This window comes from Tupaia chinensis, unplaced genomic scaffold, assembly GCF_000334495.1.
Source record: "Tupaia chinensis unplaced genomic scaffold, TupChi_1.0 Scaffold146304_1, whole genome shotgun sequence".
In the NCBI taxonomy this organism is placed as follows: Eukaryota; Metazoa; Chordata; class Mammalia; order Scandentia; family Tupaiidae; genus Tupaia; species Tupaia belangeri.
In genome coordinates, this window is record NW_006206160.1 from 114,578 (window position 1) to 121,604 (window position 7,027).

The window sequence follows — 7,027 nt, forward strand, 5'->3', positions numbered from 1 at the left end:
ACACACTCAGGACAGATATAGGCTGCTGTTATAAAAAGAGAATAGTTTTTCTGCTCAAAGATGCCATCCAGTATGGATTACTGTCATTGGATCTTCTGCCCTGCCAACATTGTCAAGTTTGTCCTCTGGAGCTGTGGTGAGTACCTGATGACTGAGGTGAGTAATCATATGAAGGGTATCCATGGGTGTGCCCCATATTCATCCAAAAATAATACATTTTTAAGTGTACCATATCTATGTAGCTCACAGTTTCCCTGTAGTGAGCTCTACCATGGATCAAGATCCATCTTTATGCCATCTGCATTGGTGGTCCTGTACCACAGATTTGCCCTTTTATATAGTTTTCATAGAACTCTGGGAGAAATGTTTCCCAAAGAAGAGAATATAGTCATGCTACCCAAAGAAGAGCTCTGGGAGGTCCTCAAGAGAGCAATATTGTCCATATGGCAACTTGCGGCTGACAGGGAGCAAGTCCTGGAGAGTAGACCTTTAGCTACCTAGAGGAGTGGCTGTGGATGTTGTTCTCTTGGGCACCTTGCCTGTGTGGCTTGAGTAAGAGACCAGACTGTCCTAGCTCCTTCCAGCTCTGGTGTCTGTTTAAAACTCAGGTATCTATTCAAAGCCATTTTAGGCAGCTACATAGTGTGCCAGTGCCCAGCCATGGCGGTCTCACAGGGTTGGAGGTGCCACAGTTGAAGGTGCCACACACAAATAGTTACTAGCATGGGATGAGCAGAGGCCATTTTGTGAGGGGAAGAGAGGGGAACTGGTCCAACCTGAAATGTGTCCTGGGAGCTGACTCTTTGAGGTTCCTCCATGGAACTGTTACAGCTACTATTCTGAGGACATGAAGAGTCCCTTGTCTGGGCATGTGTCTAGGGCTTAAGACTCATGACATATAACAAGGTCCATGTGGTCAGATGCCAACCAGACTTCTGAGCCTTCAGCAGTGCATCCTTGCCTCCCAGAGGGTCCTTCTCTCTCAAATTTGCACCCTTCTCACTTACGGCTCAATGACCACTTTAATATTGCCCTGAACGGTCAAACAGATAATTGGACCAGAGTCCAAAAAGTAATTGCAATAGAGTTTTGTTTGCTGGTGGGGGATTACAAGAAATACTATTTTGAGCTTTATAGTTGTGTTCCTCATTAGGATCAGGAAAACTGCAGACCACTTTTCTGAAGGTGACAGCGGTTCACTAAAGATAGAGACTTTTGGGGATGCCTTCTTGGTATTTTTATAAAGAACGTTTTCTTTAGATATTTTTGAATTCTTCATTCGCTGCTTTCATTCTGCATTCTCTCAAAGCCATCAGACCAGCTTCTGTACACACTGCCTTGTTGTTGGCACCAGATAGGTCATCCTTAGCCATGATTAGGTCATCCAGGGATACATCATCAACCAGCGTCATCCTGCTTGTGTAAATCTGAAATATGCACTTCTTGGTCTTTTCATTGGGCAGGGGGATCTCAATCTTCCTGTCAATGCAGCCTGGTCTAATAAGTGCTGGATCTAAAGTCTCTATTCAGTTTGTGGCCATAATAACTTTCACATCTCCCCTTGAATCAAATCCATCTGGCTAGTTCAATAGTTCATTGTTTGCTAAATTTCCCTTTCACCACTAGAATTTGAGTCATATCTTTTTTCCCAATGGCATTTATTTCATCAAGGATGCACTGCTGAAGGCTCAGAAGTGTGGTTGACTCCTAAACACAATGGATGGTGCATGTCATTCAACAATTTGAAATAGTTTCCATACAAGTTCAGGCCCATCATCCAAGTACTTCTGAATAAGTTCAATGCCAACAACTTTCAAGAAAGTGACTGGAACCAGCATTAACATAATGGCTATGTCGCTGGAGTCTCATGTAGACAACTGCGGTTTGCATTCCAGACCCAGTGACTTAAAACTCACGCCAGGTGTGTGTGTGTGTGCATGCCCAAGATCCCAAGAAGAAAATGGAGGAGAAGGGATAGCAGTGTGGCCATTCCCCCTGGGGGGTGATTTCTCACTTTCTGTCTCTCTCTGTCTTTCTGGCGAGTGCACACATAAAAAAAAAAAAAAAAAAAAAAAAAAAAAAAAAAAAAAAAAAAAACAAAATAAAACACCTCTCCAAAAAAAAGAAAAAGAAAGTGACTGAAGTTTGTTTTACAACTGCTTTGGCTAGCAAGGTTTTATCTGTGCTAAGTGGGCCCTAGATAATGAACCCCTTAGGGGCTTCATACACATCTCATCATAATATTCAGGATGGGTGAGAGGAACCTCCATAGATTCCTTGATCTCCTGGGTTTGGTTGTCCAATATCTGCATAGGTCTCCTGTGGGGCCTTATCTACCTTCATCTCTGTGACCAAGGTATTTGTGTCATTCATAAGCACCTTTATCACTGCATCCACCTTGTGACTGAACAGGACTGAGCAGCCCAGTTTCAAAAGATCCTTGTCTACAAGTTAGGGAATGCTGACCTAGTGTTCTGAGCACACAGATGTAGACAAGATGACATGATCATTATCAATGATCTCTTCCAAAGTTTTACCAACATTGGGGCCCCCCTCAGATCATCCACCTTTGATCTTTCTTCCTCTTTTTTTTTTAATAGTTCCTTATTTCTAATAAAATCTTCTTCCACAAGGGACCAGCATTTATTGTAATGGCTATGTCACTGGACTCCCATGTAGTTGACCACACATAAAGTCCTGGACCCAGTGGCTTAAACTCATGCCAGGGGAGTGTGCGTGCATGCCCAAGATACCAAGAGGAGAATAGAGGAGAAGGAACTGTGGCATGACCATCCCCTTTGGGAGTGATTTCTCGCTCCATCTCTCTGACTCTCTCTCTGTCTTTCTGGAGAGCACATGGGCTTTTGGGAGAGCACATGCACCCTATAGCAAAAACCTCTCCAAAAAAAAAAAAAAAAAAAGAAAAAAGAAAAAGAAAAAAATCTCCCATGAGAAGGTAGTTTTTCATTCTTTTTAATTTCAATAATTTAAACTGACACTGTATGTGAGGTGTCACCAGTTGCAGTTTGATAGCAGCATCTGGTCCCTACTTTTTTTTATTTTTTCCCCCCACTCTTGTTGGGACAGGAGGTTCATACTTCTTTTTCTTGTCATCAATTCTTACCACCTCCAGGACCATGACCACCACTATGACTATAACCCATCTTGCTTTGGTTAACTCAAACATCATTTCATCCTTGTCATTGCTGTTTATTACTATTGTAGTTATTATTGTCCTTAATAGTCATCGGTTATAGTTGCATTTGTTCTTGATATTACAGAATCTTGGAATCCATGCAGGAAAGACCTGACAAGTCCTTTGATGAAAGACAGCAGAACCCAGGGGATGCTAGAGGCCACAGGCAGCAGTGCACTGCTCAGGTTGGCTCCTTGAGGGCGCTTTTATGGCCATACTCCATGGAATACTCAGGGAGAAGAGTGGTCTCACAGAGGTTGAGGTCCCAGTGAACCCAACTCTTCCACTTGTTAGGGGAAAGTGGTTGCTAAGTGGAAGGCTCACACATGGGAACTGTAGGGTTCCCACATTGCTATTGATATCCAGGACCACAGGACCTCCCTAAGCACTTCCTTGGGGCTAAAATTGGTATTCATCTAAAAAGGGGAACTAGGAAAAACAAACAAACAAACAAACAAAAAAACAGGAAGCCAAAATTTCTGCCACTGGATGTCATACTGGTTGGTGTGTGGGTGTCCCTGTCTGGGTAATACACATTGGCCCAGTCTGCTTCCTGCAGGAGAGGTTAGGCAGTGTGTTTAGGTGATGAGCCCTGGAAGCCCCACACGCAGGCCAGGAGAGCAACCATGGTATCTCCCCATGTGTCTTCTATTCTGATCACCAACATCTTGAAAGAATTCTTGTTGTACAGGTCCTTCATCACTAAGGAAACCACACAAATGCATCCCACAGAGCTGCTTTATCTTTATTTTCTTAAAATGAAGTTTCTCCATCAGCTGCTGGTAATGTGGGAAACTCCTAAATGAGACACTATCAGTCCACCTTGGAACTGTCATCCACAAACCAAAAAGCTACTTGTCAATCAAGTACTGTTTATAGGATATGAACATTTTGCCAATACCGTTGGGAATCCCAGTGTTTCCTAGGACCATCTCAAGCTCTACATTCACTAATATTTACAGAACTCAGAAAACCTGTCATACTCATCATAACAGGTTGTTACAGTGAAAGCATACACAAGAAAATCAGCAAAGGAAAAGTGCATAAACTGAAGTTCAGGGGAAACAAGGGACAAGCTTCCAGCTGTCTGCTTTCAGTGGCTCTGCATAGACACATGCTTAATTCTCCCAGCAATAATGCATGAAGGTACTTGTGATAGAGTGCCAGACAGTGAAGTTCACCCAAGCCTTGTGTCAGGACTTTTAGTGGGACATGCATGTTTAAGCATGCCCCAAATCCCAAGAGGAGAGTGGAGAGAGAACTGTGATATGGCCATCTTCCCTGGAGGGTGATTTCTCCCTTTACTTCTATCTCTGTCTCTCTCTGGAAAAACCACATGTACCCTAGGGTAAAAAGCTTAAAAAAGGTAAAAAGGACCTTTGAAACTTAGTACCAAACATAAAGTTGTTCTCTGTAGATTAAGTAGTCTGAGTTGCCTTGAGTTGTGGATTGCAACTCAGGATCACCCTTACATGCAATATATGCTTATATGTGGCAACTGGGTCTCAGGGTAAGACAAATTATGGTTCAAGTAAGAAAGTTACCTGCATTTTTTCCCTCTCCTACCAAGACATGTTAACAGTATGTAAAATTTTAATTTTTTTATATATTTAATCACTATACCTCACTTAGCTTACAGATAATTTACCCAATATGAGGGACCAGCCATTGCTGTAATGGTTATGTCACTGGGCTCTCATGTAGTCCCAGGCCCAGTAGCTTAAACTCATGCCAGGTGCATGTGCGTGCATGCCCAAGATCCTGAGAGGAAAATGGAGAAGGAATTGCAGTGTGACCATCCCCCCGGGGGCAGGTATTTCTCGCTTTTTGTCTCTCTGTATCTCTCTGTCTTTCTGGCGAGCACACGTGCCCTATAGCAAAAACCTCTAAATAAATAAATAAGAATTTACCCAACATGAAATACACCTTAGACCAGTCCAGCTGAGAATATTATCTATGCTACCATCAACAAGTAATAAATCCTTTCTGTGTCTCACACATGTCTTACTTCACTATTTTTTTCTCTCTAACTTCCTTTTCTACATTCTTCCCCTCTCCCACCCTACTTTCACACTGTTCACAACGTCCATAACTGTTTTCAATGTTTTAGGTCCCCCAAACTTTCAGTCTCTACCATAGAGTGCAGATAGTAGGTATATTCTGAGTGGAGACATACAATATCTTGCTATCATAACCTGGTTTGTTTCACTCAGCAATCAATCTTCCATATTAAACTATTTTCTATCAAATGTCAGTGTCATCTTCTTTTTTTTTTTCTTGGCTGAATATTATTCCAGAGAGTATATATGCTACACTTTTTAAATCCATTTGTGTTCATGGACATTTGGGTTCATTCCATATCTTAGCAATCATGAATAATGCTGCAATAAACATTGATGTACAAGTGCTTTACCACCTGAGCATTCTCTTGGTTTTTTGGTAGATACTCAGGAATAGAATTGCTGGATCATATGATAGTTATATTTGAAGTTCTTTGAGGAAACTCCATATTGTTTTCCACAGTGGCTGGACCAATTTACATTCTCATCAACTTAAATATTTTTTTTTCATATGGTTTTTGACCGTTCTTATGTCTTTCTTAGGGAGATTTTGTTTAGCTAATCTTTCTATCTTTGAACTGAGTTATAACTTTTTTGGGGAAAAGCCACTTGAGGTCACTGTGTATTCTAGTTAACAGTCCCTTCTCTGAGGCATAGTTTACAGAAATATTTCCCATTTTGAGTGTTGTCTATTTATACTAATTACTATGTCTTTTGTAGTGCAGAAACTTCTTAATATGATGCAATCCCAATGGTTTATTTTCAGATTATCATCTGTGCTTTGGGGATATAATTTAAGAAGTCTTTACCTTCCTCCAATGTCTCCTAGAATTTCCCCAGTGTTTCCACCAGTAGCTTTATAGTTTGAGGTCCTGGGTTTAGATCTTTGATCCATTTTGAGTTTATTTCTATTCATGGTAAAAGACAGGAGTCCATTTTCATCTTTTTGTATTTGGATACCCAGTTTTTCCAGCACCATTTGTTGAAGAGCCTTTCTTTTTCCCACAGGATTGACTGGTACCCTTTGTCAGAAATCAGTTAGCTATATGTTTGGAGGTTTATTTCTGGGGTGTTTATTCTGTTGCATTGGTCAATCTGTCTGTTTTTGTGCCAATACCAAGCTGTTTTGATTATCACAGTTTTATAATATATTTTGCAGTCAGGGAGTGAAATGCCACTCTTCTTTTTCATCATTATTTTGGCAATATGGATTTTTTTATGATTCCAGACAAATTCTATGATCGTCTTTCTTAGATCTGTGAATATTGTCTATGGTAATTTGATTAGAATTGCATTAAATACATAGACTAATTTGGGAAGATTTGCCATTTTGATTATATTAATTCTTTCAATTCAGGAACATGAGATGTTTGTATCATTTTCAATATCTTTATTAAGATTTTGATAGCTTAAATCTTAAATGTCTTTGACTTCCTCATTTAGTTTATCCCTTGGTATCTTATAAATTGTGTGACTATAGTAAAAGGGATTATTTTCTTTAGTTCTATCTCATTCAGCTTGTTCGTATATAAAATTGCTATCAATTTTTGAATCTTGATTTTGTGTCCTGTCACTTTAGTGTATTAATTTACTGTTTCAAAAGTGTTTTCATGGATACCTTATGGTCTTCTAAGTATACCATCATGTCATCTGCAAATAAAGATATTTTTGAGACTAGCAGTTAATGTAACAGCTATGGCTATGCCACTGGACTCCCACGTAGTTGACTGTGGTTTGAGTACTGGAGCTTGTGGCAGCTTAAACTCACGCC

The 7,027-nt window shown here is 40.4% G+C and overlaps 1 pseudogene; it reads right to left on the minus strand.

Annotated features, from left to right (window-relative positions):
• Positions 1-1,199: 1,199 nt before the first annotated feature.
• On the minus strand, positions 1,200-3,164 carry LOC102479181 (26S proteasome regulatory subunit 4-like; annotated as a pseudogene).
• Between the last annotated feature and the right edge of the window lie 3,863 nt (positions 3,165-7,027).